This window comes from Theropithecus gelada, chromosome 11 (genome assembly GCF_003255815.1).
Source record: "Theropithecus gelada isolate Dixy chromosome 11, Tgel_1.0, whole genome shotgun sequence".
Classification (NCBI taxonomy): Eukaryota; Metazoa; Chordata; class Mammalia; order Primates; family Cercopithecidae; genus Theropithecus; species Theropithecus gelada.
The window spans coordinates 8327651-8348805 of NC_037679.1; the positions used below are offsets into that span (position 1 = coordinate 8327651).

The window sequence follows — 21155 nt, forward strand, 5'->3', positions numbered from 1 at the left end:
TGATGGTTCACACCTGTAATCCCAGCACTTTGAAAGACTGAGGCAGGTGGATCTCTTGAGGTAAGTAGTTAAAAGACCAGCCTGGCCAATATGGTGAAACCCCATCTCTACTAAAAATACAAAAATTAGCCATACGTGGTGGCGTGTGCCTGTAATTCCAGCTACTCAGGAGGCTGAGGCAGAAGAATTGCTTAAACCCAGGAGGTGGAGGTTGCAATGAGCCAAGATCGCACCGCTGCACTCCAGCCTGGGCAACAGAGTGAGACTCTGTCTCAAAAAGAAAAAAGAAGAAGACTGAAAGATGGAGAGAAGGCAGCAGACAAGCTAAGGATCTTGGGGATCCAAGGAACAACACGGTGATGAGTTTCCTGGGTTTTCTTTCTACCTTACGTCTCGAAGCCTTGGAACTGAAGAAGCTGACAATCCAAAAATGCCAAAGGGTGAGACAAAAAATGAAAACCTGCTCACTAGCCAAAGAACCAGGAAAGGGACAATCTAGCAAGACAGCAAACTTTATATAACAACTCCTGTACTCCAGCCAAGTGCTACAGAAAGAACTGTGACCCCACCCCTACCTGTATCACCAAGACTTGAGTAGGGAGCCTAGACTTCCACCCTCGCTAGGCTATAACAAGGTGCTCCAAAGGACAGTCTTTTCTACAAATGGTGCTGGGACAACTGGATATTCACATGCAAAGGAATGTAGTTGGACTCTGCTGTGTGAATAGTGTCCCCCTATCCAACATTGAGTGTCCATTTACAACCTCAGAATATGGTCCTCTTTAGAAATAGAATATTTGCAAATGTAGTTAGTTAAGATGGGGAAATACTGGATTAGAGTGGGCCCTAAATCTAACAACCGTCCTTATAAGAAGGCCATGTGAAGACATAGACACATAGCGAGAATGCCTGGTAACAACACAGGCAGAAATTGTAGTGGTGTTTACAAGGTAAGTAAGGAATGCCAAGGATTGTCAGCACCAGCAGAAGCTAGAAGAGAGGCATGGGATGGATTCTCCCTCAGAACTTCCAGAAGGAACCAAACTTGCCAAAGCCTTGATTTCAGACTTCTAGCCTACAGAACTATGGGGCAGTACATTTCTTTTGTTTTAAGCCACTCAATTTGTGGTTTAAAAGCAGCTCTAAGAAACTAATAGAGACTCCTACCTCACACCATACACAAAAATTAAAATGGATCAAAGACCTAAATATATGAGCTAAAACTATAAAACTCAGAAGAAAGCAGAGATAAATTTTTATTACTTTTGATTAGGCAATGCTTTTTTAGATGTGACACCACAAGCACAAGCAACAAAAGAAAAAACATGGTAAGTCAAACTTTTTTTTTTTTAGACGGATTTTCGCTCTTGTTGCCCAGGCTGAAGTGCAGTGGTGCGATCTCAGCTCACTGCAACCTCCACCTCCTGGGTTCAAGCAATTCTGCTGCCTCAGCCTCCCGAGTAGCTGAGATTATAGGCATGCACCACCGTGCCCAGCTAATTTTTTTTTTTTTCGAAATGGAGTCTCGCTTTTTCACCCAGGCTGGAGTGCAATGGCATGATCTTGGCTCCCTGCAACCTCTGTCCCTTGGGTTCAAGTGATTGTCCTGCCTCAGCCTCCTGAGTAGCTGGGACTACAGATGCATGCCACCATGCCCAGCTAATTTTAAATTTTTTTGTAGATATGGGGTCTTGCTATGTTGCCCAGGCTGGTCTCAAACTCCTGGGCTCAAGTAATCCTAGCACCTTGGCCTCACAAAGTGCTGGGATTACAGGTGGGAGCCACCATGCATGGCCACAATATGCTTAAAATTACATTATTTAACACTACATATGTATATATCTCCACACATATACTATATATGTGTATTTATATATACACATATATATCCTGGGCTAAAGAGGTCCTCCCACCTCAGCCTCCTGAGTAGCTGGGAAGACAGGCAAAGCTACTTTTTTTCTTACGTTTTGCAGAGATGTGGTCTCAGCTGGTCTTCAACTCCTGGCCTCAAGTGATCCTCTTGCCTCAACTTTTACCCTATTTAAACTTAACTTGAAGAGTTTTAGATATCAACTTAAAAATGACTGGATTTACATAGTTTAATTTTTTTTTTTTTTTTTTTTAGGTGATAAGCAAAAATGTAAAGAACACTGATACAGAGAAATGGTCACATAGGCTGGGCGTGGTGGCTTATGCCTGTAATCCCAGCACTTTGGCAGGCCAAGGTAGGTGGATCATTTGTGGTCAGGAGTTTGAGACCAGCCTGGCCAACATGGTGAAACCCTGTCTCTACTAAAAGTACAAGAATTAGCCAGGCATGGTGGCAGGCACCTACAGGTGCCAGCTACTTGGGAGGCTGAGGCAGGAGAATTGCTTTTTTTTTTTTTTTTTTTTTTTGCTCTTTTCAGTTTATTGCATGAAGGAGTTACACTAGTCCAAGTTAAAAGCGGACCCCAAATGGTTACATTATACAAGCTGTGGGGTTTTTAAACTTGTGACAAGGGACAGAAGGGAAATTCTACTCATTGCAAGGAAATCCTCACTTAAGCTTCAGTGAGCCACAAGCACTTAAAACCCATGAACCTTCAGCTGATCGTCCTTAGCCAGTCCAATCTCTACGAGGAACTGGCATATGTTCTTGCGTTGGTCACCCTGTAGCTGAATTACTTCTCCATATTCTGGATGCTCAATTACAGTACCATTGCAGGCAAACTTCTTCTTAAACGCCTTCACTAGTTTCTTTTTATGGTAATCATCAGCGATCCCTTGGACAGTAGTAAGGGTCTTCCTGCCGTTTCTCTGTTGAATTCTTATATGGATATAATCCTCAGTGCCAGCAGGAAGCAGGTCATCACCCTTACTTGCATCAGCAAAGGGGTCGAAAGAGTGGAGGTTCTGGATAGCGGACATACGATATGATTCCTTTTCCTCGGTGGAAACGGCCTGCGGAAGGCGGCGGCGGCAGGAGAAGGCGGGCAGGGGGCACGGAACGTCGGGAAGCGAGGGGGCTCGAGGGGGAGGCTGCTGAGTCCTCGGCGGCGGCTCAGTGACTGGGCTGCTTTTTTTTTTTTTTTTGAGATGGAGTCTCGCTCAGTCGCCCAGGCTGGAGTGCAGTGGCGCAATCGCGGCTCACTGCAAGATCTGCCTCCCGGGTTCACGCCATTCTCCTGCCTCAGCCTCCCGGGTAGCTGGGACTACAGGCGCCTGCCACCATGCCCAGCTAATTTTTTGCATTTTTAATAGAGACGGGGTTTCACCATGTTAGCCAGGATGGTCTCGATCTCCTGACCTCGTGGTCCACCCGCCTCGGCCTCCCAAAGTGCTGGGATTACAGACGTGAGCCACCACGCCCGGCCGAGAATTGCTTTAACCTGGGAGGCAGAGGTTGCAGTGAGCCAAGGTTGAGCTACAGCACTCCAGCTTGGGCCACAGAGTGAGACTCCATCTAAAGAAAAAAAAAAAAAAAGAGAGAGAAATGGTCACATAATCCAATTCCATAAGAAAATATGTACACTCAGCCTGGCGCGGTGCCTCATACCTGTAATCCCAGCACTATGGGAGGCCGAGGCGGGTGGATCACGAGGTCAGGAGATAGAGACCATCCTGGCTAACACAGTGAAACCCCGTCTCTACTAAAAATAAAAAAAATAAAAAAAAAATAGCCAGATGTGGTGGTGGGCACCTGTAGTCCCAACTATTTGGGAGGCTGAGGCAGGAGAATAGCATGAACTTGGGAGGTGGAACTTGCAGTGAGCCGAGATAGCGCTACTGCACTCCAGCCTGGGCGACAGAGTGAAACTCCGTCTCAAAAGAAAAAAAGAAAATATGTACACTCATCTAGTCTCATGACTTTAAATATCCGTATACTGGTAACTCCCAAATTTATATCTTCTACCTAGGCCTATTGTCTGAAACACGTATCCAGATGCCTACTCTACATCTCCGATTGGATGCCTAATAGGCATCCTAAATTTATCATGTCCAAAACAGAACTCTTGAACTCCACACCACTCCACACACACATACAAACTGCTCCTTTCTTCTCCCAGGATTCTCCATCTGAGTAAATGTAACCTTTATTCACCCAGTTGCTTAGCCCAAAGACCTCTGAGTTATCCTTGACTTCTCTCTGTCACTCTCCTGCTCTAATATTTATCATCTAACGCATGAGCAAAACCTGTCAGCTCTACTTAACAAAACATAACCTGAGTGTCTGGCATCTTTCTCTCAGACACTAAAATAATCTACTTCTTACTGCTCTCCCTGTTCTATTCTTGCTGTCTCTTTTTAAAAGTGATCCTTTTTTTTTTTCGAGACTGGAATTTTGCTCTTGTTGCCCAGGTTGGAGTGCAATGGCGCAATCTCCAACTCACTGCAGCCTCTGCCTCCTGGGTTCAAGTGATTCTCCTGCCTCAGCCTTCTGAGTAACTGAGATTACAGGTGCATGCCACCATGCCTGGCTTATTTTTGTGTTTTTTTTTTTTTTTTTTTTTTAAAGACGAAGTCTCACTCTCTTGCCCAAGCTGGAGTGCAGTGGCACAATCTCGGCTCACTGCAACCTACACTTCCTGGGTTCAAGTGATTCTCCAGCCTCAGCCTCCCAAGTAGCTGGGACTACAGGCACGCACCACCATGCCCAGCTAATTTTTGTATTTTTAGTAGAGACAGGGTTTCACCATATTGCCCAGGCTGGTTTTGAACTCCTGACCTCAAGTGACCTGCCCGCCTTGGCCTCCCAAAGTGCTGGGATTACAGGCATGAGCCACCACGCCTGGCCTAGAAGTAAATCTTAATGACGTTGAGTTAGGCAAAGGCTTCTTAGATATGACACCAAAAGCATACGTAACAAAAGAAAAAAGATATATTTGACTTCATCACAATTAAAAACTTCTTTGCTTCAAAGGACACACTATCAAGAAAGTAAAAAGACAACCCACAAAATGGAAGAAAATATTTGCAAATCATGTATCTGTGGTGTTATATATTGGTTTTCATCCATGGTTCTTGGCTCATAACTTCCATATCCATTGTTACAGTCTTTTGTTAGAATGTTGGGTGTGTTGGGCCTCAGGGGAGGCCTCTGAACTTCTGCTTCTGCCCTCCGTTCATGCTAATCTTCCCCGACGTTTTTTCTTTCTTTCTTTCTTTTTTTAAGATAGGGTCTCACTCTGTCATCCAGACTGGAGGGCAATGTTGTGATCTCGGCTCACTGCAACCTCTGGCTCCTGGATTCAAGCAATTCTCCTGCCTCAGCCTCCTGAGTAGCTGGGATTACAGGTGTGCGCCACCACCCCTGGCTAATTTTGTGTGTATGTTTTTATTAGAGATGGGGGTTTCACTGTGTTGGCCAGGCTGGTCTCGAACTCCTGACCTCAGGTGATCTGCCCACCTCAGTCTCCCCAAAGTGCTGGGGTTACAGGTGTGAGCCACCAGGTCCGGCCAAATCTTTCCCCATCTTTCTGATAGTGGGTCTTTTTTTTTTTTTTTTTTTGAGATGGAGTCTCGCTCTGTCGCCCAGGCTGGAGCGCAGTGGCCAGATCTCAGCTCACTGCAAGCTCCGCCTCCTGGGTTTACGCCATTCTCCTGCCTCAGCCTCCCGAGTAGCTGGGACTACAGGCGCCGCCACCTCGTCCGGCTAGTTTTTTGTATTTTTTTTTTTAGTAGAGACGGGGTTTCACCAGGTTAGCCAGGATGGTCTCGATCTCCTGACCTCGTGATCCGCCCGTCTCGGCCTCCCAAAGTGCTGGGATTACAGGCTTGAGCCACCGCGCCCAGCCTGATTGTGGGTCTTAATACCCTTCCATGAGAGGGTCCCACCCTATAACCTGGGAGAAACAATGCTGGTATCTTTAAGCTTCTGTAAAAACCCAAGACGACAGGGCTCAGTGAGCTTCCAGACAGCTGAACACATTTACCGGAGGGTGGTGGGCCCAGGGAGGGCATGGAAGCTCCATACCCCTTCGCCCATATCTTATCCTACCTACCCTCTTCATTGGTATCCTTTGCAATATATTTTATAATAAACTGGTAAATGTGTCTCCCTCAGTGTTGTGAACTGCTCCAACAAACTAATCGAACCCAAAGAAGGGGTCATGGGAGCCTCAACTTGAAGCCAGTGGGTCAGAAGTTCTGGAGGCTGAACTTGTGACTGGTGTGTGTGGGGTTGGAGTTGGGGGGTGGGGCAGTCTTGGGGACTGAACCCTCAACCTGTGGCATCTGACACTATCTCTGAGTGATAGTATAGGAACTGAATTAGTGGACACCCAGCTAGTATCTGCTACTTGGTGTGGGGAAATCCTCCATACATTTGGTCACAGAAGTCATCTTCTGTTTGATGATTGTTGTGGTTTGAGAGTAGAAAAACAGTTTGAAGAGAATTTTTCTCTATACATATATAAGATACTTGTATCTAAAACTTATAAAGAACTCTTACAACTCAATAATAAAAAGACAAATAATGAAATTTTAGGCTGGGTGCAGTGGTTCACGTCTCTAATCCTAGCACTTGGGAGGCTGAGGCAGGAAGATCACTTGAGCCCAGGAGTTTGAGGCCATCCAGGGCAACACAGTGAGACCCCATCTCTTTTTATTTGCTTGTTTTGGAGACAGAGTCTCACTCTGTCACCCAGGCTGGAGTGCAGTGGTGCAATCTCAGCTCACTGCAACCTGCAACTTCCCCGTCCTCGGCTCAAGTAATTCTCGTGCCTCAGCCTCCCGTGTAGCTGGGATTACTGGTGCATACGGCCACACCCAGCTAATTTATGTCTTTTATTTTTATTTATTTATTTTTTATTATTTTTTTTTGAGACGGAGTCTCGCTCTGTTGCCCAGGCTGGAGTGCAGTGGCACGATCTCAGCTCACTGCAAGCTCCGCCTCCTGGGTTTACGCCATTCTCCTGCCTCAGCCTCCTGAGTAGCTGGGACTACAGGCGCCCGCCACCTTGCCCGGCTAGTTTTTTGTATTTTTTAGTAGAGACGGGGTTTCACCGTGTTAGCCAGGATGGTCTAGATCTTCTGACCTCGTGATCTGCCCATCTTGGCCTCCCAAAGTGCTGGGATTACAGGCTTGAGCCACCGCGCCCGGCCAATTTTTGTATTTTAGTAGATACTGAAGTTTCACCATATTGGCAAGGCTGGTCTCAAACTCCTGACCTCAGGGGATCTGCCCTCCTCGGGCTCTCAAAATTCTGGGATTACAGACATGAGGCACTACGCCCGGTCAAGATCCCATCTCTATTTAAAACATAAAATAAAAATTTAAAATGGGCAAAGGATCTAAATATAGACTTCTCCAAAGAAGATACACAGATGACCAATAAGCACGAGTAGATACTCAAGTCTTTAGCCATCAGAAAATGCAAATCAAAACCCCAGTGAGATACCACTTCACACCCACTAGGATGGCTATAATAAAAGAAGACAGAAAATAACAAGTCTTAGTGAGGATGTGGAAAAATTGGACCTTCTTACACTACTAGTAGGAATGTAAATGATATAACCACTTGGAAAAATAGCTTGGCAGTTCCATGAAATATTAAACAGCTATAGTAAGACCCAGCAATTCCACTTCTAGGTATATACTCAAGATAAATGAAAACATATGACTGCACAAAAACGTGTACACAAGGCCAGGCGCGGTGGCTCAAGCCTGTAATCCCAGCACTTTGGGAGGCCGAGACGGGTGGATCACGAGGTCAGGAAATCGAGACCATCGTGGCTAACACGTGAAACCCCGTCTCTACTAAAAAAATACAAAAATTAGCCGGGAGCGGTGGCGGGCGCCTGTAGTCCCAGCTACTCAGGAGGCTGAGGCAGGAGAATGGCGTGAACCCGGGAGGTGGAGCTTGCAGTGAGCTGAGATCCGGCCACTGCGCTCCAGCCTGGGGGACAGAGCGAGACTCCGTCTCAAAAAAAAAAAAAAAGTGTACACAAAAATTAACAGCAATATTATTCATAATAGCTAAAAAATATAAACAGTCCATCAATTAATAAAATGTATATGTATATAATGGAATATTATTTGGCAATAAAAAGAAGTATTGGCCAGGCGCAGTGGCTCACACCTGTAATCCCAACACTTTGGGAGGCAGAGGCGGGCGGATCACAAGGTCAGGAGTTTGAGACCAGCCTGGCCAATATGGTGAAAGCCTGTCTCTATTAAAAATTCAAAAATTAGCCTGGCATGGTTGTGCATGCCCTGTAGTCCAGCTACTCAGGAGGCTGAGGCAGAAGAATCGCTTGAACCCGGGAGGCGGAGGTTGCAGTGAGCCAAGATCCCACCACTGTCCTCCAGCCTGAGTGACAGAGCAAGACTCCATCCAGCCCCGCCCCCGCCCCCCCCAAAAAAGAAATGAAGTACTGATACATTCTACAACATAGATGAACCTTGAAAACATTGTGCTCGGCCCGACACAGTGGCCCCTATGATCCTAGCACTTTGGGAGGCCGAGGCAGGCGGGTCACCTGAGGTCAGTAGTTCTAGACCAGCCTGGCCAATGTGGTGAAACTCCATCTCTACGAAAAATACAAAAATTAGCCGGGCATAGTGGCGTGTGCCTGTAATTCCAGCTACTTGGGAGGCTGAGGTTGGAGAATTGCTTGAAGCTGAGTGGCAGAGGTTGCAGTGAGTTGAGATCGTGCAATTGCACTCCAGCCTGGGTGACAAAGCGAGATTCCGTCTCAAAAATAAATAAATAAAAATAAAAAATAAAACTGTGTTAAGATAAAGAAGCCCTATATTACATGATTCTATTTGTATAAAATGTATGGAATAAGCAAATTCATAGGGACAGAAAGAGGATTATTGTGTTTGCCATGAGCTAGTGCAAGGAGATAATGGGGAGTGACTGCTAATGAGTGCAGAGTTTGAGCTTTTGATGAATGATAAAATTAAATTCTGGAATTAGATAGTGAAAAGACAAATATAAAATTTTAAAAGGACAGATATTGCACAAGCTGATGCATATACTAAAAACTATACACTAAAGGGTGAATTTTATGGTGTGTATATTATATGGCATGTATATCAACTAAGAATACAAAGAGATTGCTATATTCTAAAATTTCATGCCCTGGTGGTCTTCCTCATAACAATTTAGATCATTGAAATGGAAATATTTCCAAAATAGATGTACTTGAATGGATTAGGAAAAGAAGAAAGAAGCCAGTTATGAATGCCTGCGTATTGTATGCTTCCTTCTACATGAAATGTCTGGAATAGGGAAATATATAGACACAGAAACTAGATTAGTGGTTGCCTAGAGATAGTGGTTGCCTAGGTTACAGAGTTTTTTAGGGGGTGATGAAAATGTTCTAAAATTGTGGTGATCACACACCTCTGAATATACTAAAAGCCATTGAATTGTATACTTTTTTAAAACTTTTTAAAAACTTTTTTATTTTTATTTTTATTTTTTTTGAGATGGAGTTTCTGTCACCCAGGCTGGAGTGCAGTGGTGTGATCTCGGCTCACTGCAACCTCCACCTCCTGGATTCAAGCGATTCTTCCACCTCAGGCTCCTAAGTAGCTGGGACTACAGAAGTGTGCCACCATGCCTAGCCAATACTCTTAATATTTGATAAAGATCCTATTAGACATCTCTCTAAGCATATATACATATATAATGTCACAGCCTAATCTAGAAACTAGTTTCTAGATGAAAGTCACAGTCTTTTTGTAATGTAATATCAGAAGTGACATTGCATCTTTGCTCAGATGGTGCTTGAAATTCTCTTCCTGGAGATTTCTTTAAAAGTTGAATCTTGGCCTGGCGCGGTGGCTCAAGCCTGTAATCCCAGCACTTTGGGAGGCTGAGACGGGCGGATCATGAGGTCAGGAGATCGAGACCATCCTGGCTAACATGGTGAAACCCCGTCTCTACTAAAAAATACAAAAAACTAGCCGGGCAAGGTGGCGGGCGCCTGTAGTCCCAGCTACTCGGGAGGCTAAGGCAGGAGATGGTGTAAACCTGGGAGGTGGAGCTTGCAGTGAGCTGAGATCTGGCCACTGCGCTCCAGCCTGGGTGACAGAGCGAGACTTTAATCTTTCTCTGTTGCCTAAGCTGGAGTGCAGTGGCACTCACAGCTCACTGCAGCCTCCACCTCCTGGCTCAACAGATCCTCCCACCTCAGCCTCCTTAGTAGCTGGGACTACAGGCACATGCTACCATGCCTGGCTAATTTTTATATTTTTTATAGAGACAGGGTTTCGCTATGCTGCCCAGGCTGGTCTCAAACTCCTGGCCTCAAGCAATCTACCTGCTTTGACATCCTAAAGTGCTAGGATTCAGGTGTGAGCCACCAAGCCTGGCCAGTACTCTTAATATTTGATAAAGATCCTGTTAGACATCTCTCTAGGCATATGTACATATATAATTTTATGTAAATAGATTTATACTATATATTGTAGAAAAACAAGACTTGGCATTATGTTTGGTTATGAATCTCTTAGAGGCACTTCTTTTATTTATTTATAATTTGCAAGCCTGACAAGATAAAACTAGATCCAAGATCTGTGATTTTTCTAAGAATTAGAGAATCTATGTAATCATGTGTACTTATTGGTTAAATTATTATTATTGTTATTATTATTATTTTTTGATACAGTGTTTTGCTCTTGTTGCCTAGACTGGAGTGCAATGGCACAGTCTTGGCTCACTGCAACCTCCGCCTCCCGGGTTCAAGTGATTCTCCTGCCTCAGACTCCTGAGTAGCTGGGATTACAGGCATGTGCCAGGATGCCTGGCTAATTTTTGTCATTTTAGTAGAGACAGGGTTTCACTATGTTGGCCAGACTGGTGTCGAACTCCTGACCTCAGGTGATCCACCTGCCTTGGCCTCCCAAAGTGCTGAGATTATAGGCGTGAGCCACCGTGCCTGGCCGTGATTCACTTCTTATTAGCTACAACAAAAGTGATGCGATGTCACTTCTGATATTACATTACAAAAAGACTGTGACTTTCATCTTGGCAGCTCTCTTTTGCTGTCTTGCTCACTTGTCCTGATGGAAGCCAGTTGCTGTCTGCTGCTTTTTGGAGAGGCCCTTGCGGCAAGGAACTGTGGGAGGTTTCTGACCAACAGGCAAAAAGACCTTAAATATCTGGCCTTCGATATCCTGGACACCCAACACCCAAAGGTGCATTGAGCTGTTGTTTCCCTAAATAATCCCTAACATGGGAGCCAGTCAGTCTGCTTACCAGGCCTCTGCCTAGATCCCTGATGTATTCCCCTTGAGTTATTTCTTGGATACCTGGTCTGATCTCTTTAAGCTCCTTTCTCTAGGGTTAGCTCCTCTTCGCCATATTACGTTGGACCTTCTTGTAATTTTTATTTTATTCATTTAATTTTTTTTTTTTTTTTTGATACGGAGTTTTGTTCTGCCGTCTAGGCTGGAGCGCAGTGGCGCGATCTTGGCTTACTGCAACCTCTGCCTCCCAGGTTCAAGCGATTCTCCTGCCTCGGTCTCCTGAGTAGCTGGGACTACAGGCGCATGCCACCACGCCCAGCTGATTTTTAAAAAAATTTTTAGTAGGGACAGGGTTTCACCATGTTAGCCAGGATGGTCTCGATGTCCTGACCTTGTGATCTGCCCGCCTTGGCCTCCCAAAGTGCTAGGATTGCAGGTGTGAGCCACTGCGCCCAGCCTCATTTAATTTTTTTTAAAGATAGGGTCTCCTCTCTGTCACCCAAGATGGAGTGCAATGATGTGATCATGGCTCACTGCAGCCTTGACCTCTTAGGCTCACGTGTTCCTCCTGCCTCAGCCTCCTGAGTAGCTGGGACTATAGGCATAGGCCACCACACTCAGCTGATTTATTTTTTGTAGAGATAGGGTCTCACCATGTTGCCCAGGCTTGTCTCAAACTTCTGGCCCAAGTGATACTCCCACTTCAGCTTTCCAAAATGCTGGGATTACAGGTATGAGCCACTGAGCCTAACCTTATACTGGACCTTTTGATTCATTACTTCTGATGTTGGATTGGAAATGGTGGTATATTACTGTCATTCTCATTTTCTTTTCTTTTCTTTTTTTCTTTTTATTCTTTTGAGACAGAATCTTGCTGTGTCGCCCAGGCTGGAGTACAGTGGCCAATCATAGCTCATTGTACCTTGACCTCCCAGGCTTAATAGATCTTCCTATCTCAGCTTCCTGAGTGGCTGGTACTGCAGGCACTGCCACCGCACACAGCTAATTAAATTTTTTTTTTGTTAGAGAGACTGAGTCTTGATATGTTGTGCAGGCTGGTCTCAAACTCCTGGCCTCAAGCGATACTCCTGCCTCAGTCTCCCAAAATGTTGATATTAAGGGCTTGTGCTACTATCCATGGCAAGTATAATTTTCTTTTACTGCTGTTTCCTACCTCCTTACTCCATTCACCAGATGGAAGCCTGCCCTATGTCTCAGGTTTTTTTTGGTTTTGTTTTTTGTGTTTTTTTTGAGACAGGGTCTTGCTCTGTCGTCTAGGCTGGAGTGCAGTGATATGATCATGGCTCACTGCAGCCTTGCACTCCTGAGCTCAAGGGATCCTCCTGCCTTGGCCATCTGAGTAGCTAGGACTGCAGGGCTGTGCCACCACACCCAGCTAATTAAAAAAAAAATTGTTTTGACTGGGCACATTGGCTCACACCTGTAATACTAGCACTTTGGGAGGCCAAGGCAGGTGAATCACTTGAGGCCAGGAGTTTGAGACTAGCTCGGCCAACATGGTGAAACCCCATTTCTACTAAAATAAAATTAAAGGCCAGGCTCGGTGACTTACGCCTGTAATCCCAGCACTTTGGGAGACTAAGGTGGGTGGATCACGAGGTCAAGAGATCGAGACCATCCTGGCCAACATGGTGAAACACCATCTCTACTAAAAATACAAAAATTAGCTGGGCATGGTGGCATGCGCCTGTAGTCCCAGCTATTTGGGAGGCTGAGCCAGGAGAATCACTTGAACCCAGCAGGCGGAGGTTGATGTGAGCCAAGATCACACCACTGCACTCCAGCCTGGCGGCAGAGGCTGTCTTAAAAAAACAAAAAACAATTAAAAAAAAAATTTTTTTTTTGAGACAAGGCCTCCCAAAGTGCTGGGATTACAGGCATGAGCCACTGCATGCAGTCTCAGTCAATTTTTTTTTTTTTTTTTTTTTGAGACAGAATTTTGCTCTTATTGCCCAGGCTGGAGTGCAATGGCGTGATCTCGGCTCACCGCAACCTCCGCCTCCCAGATTCAAGTGATTCTCCTTCCTCAGCCTCCTGAGTAGCTAGGATTACAGGCATGTGCCACCACGCCTGGCTAATTTTGTATTTTTAGTAGAGGCAGGGTTTCTCCATGGTAGTCAGGCGGGTCTCAAACTCCCGACCTCAGGTGATCCGCCTGCCTTTGCCTCCCAAAGTGCTGGGACTACAGGCATGAGCGACCATGCCTGGCTGCCTCAGTCAATTTTGATCCACTCTACCAGCTATGTTCTAACTCAGCTGCAAATCACACTCACTTCCACAATGGCTGCACCATTTATGGTAAGTGAATCCATCCACTTGGTTCACGTACGAAACTATATCTTGACCAAATATAGAACTTTGGATCTACTTTGGTTCACTTTTCTTTATATAATTTTTGTATGTATATTTTCACATGTTCATATGTATATATTTAAGTGAAAACTTTTGGCCTACTTCTCAAATCTACTGACTTGCTTCAGAGCAGTGGAAAGATGGTCCAATAAATTATCTGATTTTTTATCTTAGGCATCCATTTCCATTATATTTCTATAAAGCATAGAATCCTTCACTTAATTGCCAAATTCAAAGCTACACTCTGTTTACATATAATTCTTTTTTTTTTTTTTTTTTTTGGAGGCAGAGTCTCACTCTGTTGCCCAGGCTAGAGTGCAGTGGTGCAATCTTGGCTCACTGCAGCCTCCATCTCCCCAGTTCAAGAGATTTTCCTGCCTCAGCCTCCCATGTAGCTGGGACTACAGGCATGTGTCACCACACCCAGCTAATTTTTGTATTTTCAGTAAAAACAGGGTTTCACTATCTTGACCAGGCTGGTGTTGAACTCCTGACCTCATGATCCACCCATGATCCACACTTGGCCTGCCAAAGTGCTGGGATTACAGGTGTGAGCCACTGTGCCGGGCTAATTTACATATAATCTTAAATATAGTACTGATAATTATAAAAAACACACTGAAGCCAGGCACAGTGGCTCACATCTATAATCCCTGCACTTTGGGAGGCCAAGGCAGGAGGACCACTTGAGTCCAAGAATTTGAGACCAGCCTGAGCAATATAGCTAGACCCTATCGCTACAAAAATTTTTTTTTTTTAATTAGCCAGGTGTGGGTGTGTGCACCTGTAGTCCTAGCTACTCAGTGGGCTGAAGTGGGAGCATTGCTTAAGTCCCAAATTTGAAGTTACATTGAGCGATGATTTTGCCACTGCAGCCCAGCCTGGGCAAGAGAGCAAGAAGACCTTGTCTCTAAAAAACTAAAAATAAATGTAAAAAAACACTGAAACAAATACATTTATGAGGGATTTCCTAAATAATTTTTATTATTTCATTTATTTAGGTTAGTGGTTATAACTGTTTTGGATAATCTCATGAAAACAGTATACAGTAGGCCAGGCGCAGTGGCTCAGGCCTGCATTCCCAGCACTTTGGGAGGCCAAGGTTGGGGGATCATGAGGTCAGGAGATCAAGACCATCCTGGCTAACACGGTGAAACCCCATCTCTGTTAAAAAATACAAAAAAATAGTGGGGCGTGGTGGCGGGTGTCTGTAGTCCCAGGTACTGGGGAGGCTGAGGCAGGAGAATGGCGTGAACCTGGGAGGCGGAGCTTGCAGTGAGCCAAGGTAGAGCCACTGCACTCCAGCCTGGGCGCAAAGCAAGACTCCGTCTAAAAAAAAAAGAAGGCCGGGCGCGGTGGCTCAAGCCTGTAATCCCAGCACTTTGGGAGGCCGAGACGGGCGGATCACGAGGTCAGGAGATCGAGACCATCCTGGCTAACACGGTGAAACCCCATCTCTACTAAGAAATACAAAAAATAGCCGGGCGAGGTGGCAGCGCCTGTAGTCCCAGCTACGCGGGAGGCTGAGGCCGGAGAATGGCGTGAACCCGGGAGGCGGAGCTTGCAGTGAGCTGAGATCCGGCCACTGCACTCCAGCCTGGGCTACAGAGCGAGACTCCGTCTCAAAAAAAAAAAAAAATTAAAAAAAAAAAAAAAAAAAAAAAAAAATAAAAAAAAAATAAAAAATAAAAATAAAAAATAAAAAAAAAAGAAAAGAAAAGAAAAGAAAAGAAAACGGTATACAGTATTCTCTCTCTAGATGTGCATATAAGCCCTGTTTCAGTTTTCTATTGCTGTACAACCAACCACCCAAAACTGATTGAATTAAAACTGTCATTTATTATTTCTCATGATTCCATGTGGTATGTCATCTGGTTCACTCATGCAGGTGTGCTGAGCTGGGAGTCTAGCTGGGTCTGGAGTGTCCAAGATGGTTTCACTCACATATGTGAGGCCTTTGTGCTGGCTGTTGGATGGGGTGGGGTGGTTCTTTTTCACACGTCCTCTCTCTTTCTCTTCACATGGTCTCTCATCCATTGTTACTCTAGCTCAAGTTTCTTAAATGGTGGCTTTCTTTTAAACAGGCTGGGCTTGATGCTCACTCCTGTAATCTCAGCAGTTTGGGAGGCCAAGGCAGAGGATCACTTGAGGCCAGGAGTTTGAAACCAGCCTGATTAACATAGTGAGATGCTATCTCTCTGTGTATATATATAAAAAACAATAACAACAACACAACTGCCAGGCTTCTTAAGTGCTTGACCTGGGTCTAGCACGGCTTCACTTTTGCACATTCTATTTGTCAAAGTCATCACAAGCCAGCTAGGGTTTAAGGAAAGGGGAACAGATTCCATCTCTCTATGGGAGAATAAGCCTATACCTACAGGGATGAAAGGAATGGTTAGGAGCTATCTTTGGAGAAAATTTATCTTAAACATATTCACACAGAATTTTGCATACAGCTTTAGGATAGTTCCCAAACCATGAGAGCTATCTATGAAGTACCTGTGCTTTTCTGAGCCCTGAGTTAAGAACCCCTGTTTTAAACTATAAAGCAATTGTGGTTTATCCCAGGAATGCAAGGTTGGTTTCATATTCAAGAGAAAAAAGGAGAAAACCCGTATAATCATTTTAATAGATGCACACAGAAAAATAATTTGACAAAATCTAGCATCCATTTACCAAAAACAAACCAACCAGCCTCTCAGCAAACCAGGAAACTAGAGAACTTCCTCCATCTGATAGAGTGTCTGTGAAAACTGACAGCTAACATCATACTTAATGGTAAAGGATATCTGCTCTCATCACCTCTAGTAATTAAGAATGAACTGCTGCTTTAGATACTCGAAATTCTATTTCTGAATTAAGTTGGATAATCAAAGGCCTACTTGCCTGGAGTGCACTATATAGGCTTCTGGTGGAATAACTTTTTTTTATGGGATATACTCTGGTACCTTCCACAGTCTATATTGAATACTAGTATAAAACTTAGCCCTATACACTGCTGTTCAGAGTGAAACTGTATCATCAAATAGAACCTGGTGCTGTTTTATGATAGTCTCAAAATCAATCAACCAATTAGTCAATAATTTTAAAAAGTTTAAAAAGAATCTGGCAGCACATTGGAAGGATAATCACTATGATCAAGTTTTTTTGTTTTTTTTGTTTTGAGACAGAGTCTTGCTCTGTCACTCAGGCTGGTGTGCAATGACGCGATCTGGGCTCACTGCAACCTTGGCCACCCGGGTTCAAGCAATTCTAGTGCCTCAGCCTCCCAAGTAGCTGGGACTACAGGTGCACACCACCACACCCAGCTAATTTTTTTTTTTTTTTTTTTTTGAGATGGAGTCTTGCTCTGTCACCCAGGCTGGAGTGCAATGGTGTGATCTCAGCTCACTGCAACCTCCACCTCCCAGGTTCAAGCGATTCTCCTGTCTCAGCCTCCTGAGTAACTGGAATTACAGGTGCGTGCCACCATGCTTGGCTAATTTTTGTATCTTTAGTAGAGATGGGGGCTTCACCATGTTGGCCAGGCTGTTCTCAAACTCCTGACCTCAGGTGATCCACCTGCCTCGGCCTCCAGATGTGAGCCACAGCACCTGCCCTATTTTTTTTTTTTTTTTTTTGAGATGGAGTCTCGCTCTGTCGCCAGGCTGGAGTGCAGTGTCACGATCTTGGTTCACTGCAACCTCTACCTCCTGAATTCAAGTGATTCTCCTGCCTCAGCTTCCTGAATAGCTGGGACGACAGGGGCACACCACCTCGCTCAGCTAATTTTTGTATTTTTAGTAGAGACGGGGTCTCACCATGTTGTCCAGGATGGTCTCAATCTCTTGCCTCCTCAGCCTCCCGAAGTGTTGGGATTGCAGGCGTGAGCCACCACACCTGGCCTAATTTTTTTTTTTAATAGAGTTGGGGTCTTCCTATGTTGCCCAGGCTGGTCTCGAACTTCTAGCCTCAAGCATTCCACACACTTCAGCCTCCCAAAGTGCTGGGATTACAGGTGTGAGCCACCATGCCCAACCCCAAGTTTTTTATATTAGACATGCAATGAGCATTCAATATTAGGAAATCTTTTAAAATAACTCATTATAATATGTTGAGGGGAAAAGTCATATGTTAATCTCCAAATATTGCTGAAAAGACATTCAATGAAATTCAACATCTGTTCTGATTAAAAATTTTAATAATATAGAAACAATGTAAATATTCTCGTATTGAGATACTTTCCATATATTGAGAAAAAATATTTATTTATATATTTGTTTAGAGACAGGGTCTTGCTCTGTTGCCCAGGCTGGAGTGCAGTGGTGCAATCATGGCTCACTGCAGCCTCAACCTCCCAGGCTCAAGCGATCCTCCCACTTCAACCTCCCAAAGTGATGGGATTATAGGCTCACACCTGTAATCCCACGTCTGGCCCAGAAAAAATTTATAAAACATGGATCTCAAGGGCAAAAACTACATTTCAATTAAAGGTATAATAAAGGATAGGATGAGCACCATAGCTAGCATTATTTGTTGTTGTATTTTTGAATATGAAGGAAATAATGTACACATGAGAAATAAAACTTACAATGGTCTTAGGATAAAATAATTTTTGCAGTTAATTTTTTTACATTTTAATTATTCCACTATTCTTTTTTTTTTTTTTTTTTTTTTCTTTTCTTGAGATGGAACCTTGCTTTGTTGCCCAGGCTGGATTGCAGTGGTACAACCTCAGCTCACTGCAACCTCTGTTTCCCAGGTTCCAGCGATTCTCCTGCTTCAGCCTCCAGAGTAACTGGGATTACAGGCACGTGCCACTATGCCCGGCTAATTTTTGTATTTCTTTTTTCTTTTTTGAGACAGAGTTTCACTCTTGTTGCCTAGGCTGGAGTGCAGTAGTGTGATCTCGGCTCACTGCAACTTCTGCCTCCCAGGTTCAAGCTATTCTTCTGTCTCAGTCTCCCGAGTAGTTGGGATTACAGGCACCCACCACCACGCCTGACTAATTTTTTCTGTATTTTTAGTAGAAATGGAGTTTCACCATATTGTCCAGGCTGGTCTCGAACTCCTGACCTCAGGTCATTCACCCACCTCAGCCTCCCAAAATGCTGGGATTATAGGCGTGAGCCACCGTGTCTGACCAATTTCAGTATTCTTATATCTTCATGGATTAAATGGTGGGAAAAAAATGTTTTAACATTGGCCGGTCATGGTGCCTCACACCTGTAATCCTAGCACTTTGGGAGGCTAAGACAGGCAAATTGCTTGAGCCCAGAAGTTCGAGAACAGCCTGGGAAACATGGTGACCCCGTCTCTACAAGAAACAACAATAACAACAACAACAACAAATTAGCTGGGAGTGGTGGCATGATCCTGTAGTCCCAGCTACTTGGGAGGATGAAATAGGAGGATCACCTGAGCCTGGGAAGTCTGCAGTCAACTGAAATAGCACCACTGCACTCTAGCCTAAGCAACAGAATGAGACTCTGTCTCAAAAAAATATATAAAAATAAAGTGTTTTGGCCGGGTGTGGTAGCTCACCTCTATAATCCCATTTCTTTGGGAAGTCGAGGTGGGTGGATCACCCGAGGTCAGGAGTTTGAGACCAGCCTTGCCAACATGGTGAAACCCCATCTCTACTAAAAATACAAAAATTAGCTGGGCGTGGTGGTGGGCACCTGTAATCCCAGCTACTCAGTAGGCTGAGGCAGGAGAATCACTTGAACCCGGGAGGCAGAGGTTGCAGTGAGCTGAGATTGTGCCATTGTACTCCAGCCTGGGCGACAATAGCAAAACTCCGTCTCAAAAAAAAAAAAAAAAGTGTTTTAATATTAACAATCCAATTTAAAAATGGGCAGAGAACTTGAAAAGGCATTTCTCCAAAGAAGATATACAAATGGCTAATAAGCAAACAAAAAGATGGTCAACATTACTAATCATTAGGGAAATGCAAATTAAAACTATAACCACTTCATATTAGAATGGCTTCTATTAAAAAAATAAATAAATAAATAATAAACCTGGGGAACATAGCAAGACCCTGTCTCTACAAAAAATGCAAAACTTAGCCTAGTGTGTTGGCATGCTTGGAGTCCAAACTACTCAGGAGGCTGAGGCAGGAGGATCACTTGAGCCCTGCAGTTAGAGGTTACAGTCAGCTATGATCTCACCACTGCACTCCAGCCTGGGTAACAGAATGAGACTTCATTTCTTAAGAAAACCACACACACACTCAGAAAATAAAATCTAGCAATTCTACTTCTGTGTACATACCCAAAAGAACTGAAAACAGGATCTGGAAGAGATCATTGTATACCCATATTCATAGCAGCATTATTCACAAAAGTCAAAAGGTGGAAGCAATTCAAGTGTCCATGGATGAATGAGTAAAACAAACAAACAAACAAACAAAAACTTGTGTATACACACAATATAATATTATTCAGCTTTAAAAAGGAAGTAAATTCTGACACATACTACAACATGGATGAACTTCGAGGACATTGTGCTAAGTGAAATAAGCCAGTCACAAAAAGTACAAATACAGTATGATTCTACTTATGTAAGGTACCTAGAATAGTGAAATTCATAGAGACAAAGTAGAATGGTGTTTGCCAGGGGCTGTGGAGAGGGAGAATGATACGTTGTTTGACAGGTATAGAGTTTAAGTTTTGTAAGATGAAAGAATTCTGGAGATTGGTTGCACAACAAGTGAATATATTTAGCAATACTGAACTGCACACTTCAAGAATTGTTAGGGTGGCTGGTGCACTTGCTCACGCCTGTAATCCAACATTTTGGGAGACTGAGGTGGGAGGATCACTTGAGCTCAGGAGATGGAGACCAGCCTGGGCAACATGGCAAAACTCTGTCTCTACAAAAATACAAAAATTAGCCAGGCATGGTGGCTCATAGATCTGTGGTCCCAGCTACTCTGGAAGCTGAGGCAGGAGGATTGCTTGAACCTGGGAGGCAGAAGTTGCAGTGAGCCAGATCATGCCACTGCAGCCTGGGCAACAGAGTAAGACCCTGTCTCAAAAAAAAAAAAGAAAGAAAGAGAGAATTCCCCTTTCTGTATTTAAGACACCAACCTGATATTTGGTTAAATATTTGTTTCATTTTGTTTTCCATTTTTAAGGATTTTTTTCCACCTTAACTTAATTCTGTCTTGTATAACACGGTTACGTTTCCATAGTTAAATGATACCACAAATGCATCAGAAGAAGTGCAGTTAGATCATGTTCTCTCCCCATTGGCAATCATTTTTCTTAGTACTTGATTTATGCTTCCATTGTTTGTTTCTACAATTGTGGTAAGATATGTATATAATAGGCCGGGCATGGTGGCTCACACCTGTCATCCTAGCACTTTGGAGGTTGAGGCAGGAGGATCGCTTGAGTCCAGGAGTTGGAGACGAGCCTGGGCAACATAGTGAGACCCTGCCTCTACAAAATATACAAAAACATTAGCTGGGCATGGTGGCGTGGTCCCAGCTACTTGGGAGGCTGAGGTGGATCACTTGAGCCTGAGGTTGCAGTGAGCTGAGATCATGCCACTGCACTCCAACCTGGGTGACAGAGTGAGACCCTGTCTCAAAAAAAAAAAAAAAAAA

At 44.2% G+C, this 21155-nt stretch overlaps 1 protein-coding gene and 2 pseudogenes across 8 annotated transcripts in view; 1 reads left to right on the forward strand and 2 right to left on the reverse strand.

Moving 5' to 3' along the window:
* The window catches only part of LOC112634205, a 209622-nt pseudogene that overhangs the window by 91119 nt on the left and 97348 nt on the right, over nt 1-21155 (forward strand). The window lies entirely within an intron of this gene.
* Nucleotides 1-21155, reverse strand: part of LOC112635292 (tubulin alpha-1B chain) — a 63031-nt gene that overhangs the window by 34257 nt on the left and 7619 nt on the right. The window lies entirely within an intron of this gene.
* LOC112635298 lies at nt 2375-8268 on the reverse strand (annotated as a pseudogene). 2 transcript variants are annotated; one of them, XR_003121896.1, is made up of 2 exons: nt 8220-8268; nt 2375-3020 (listed from the first exon to the last, which is right to left on the reverse strand). The product of XR_003121896.1 is annotated as a eukaryotic translation initiation factor 1 pseudogene, transcript variant X2 (transcript). The 2 variants fall into 2 exon arrangements; XR_003121895.1 differs by lacking the exon at nt 8220-8268 and having other exon boundaries at nt 2375-3051.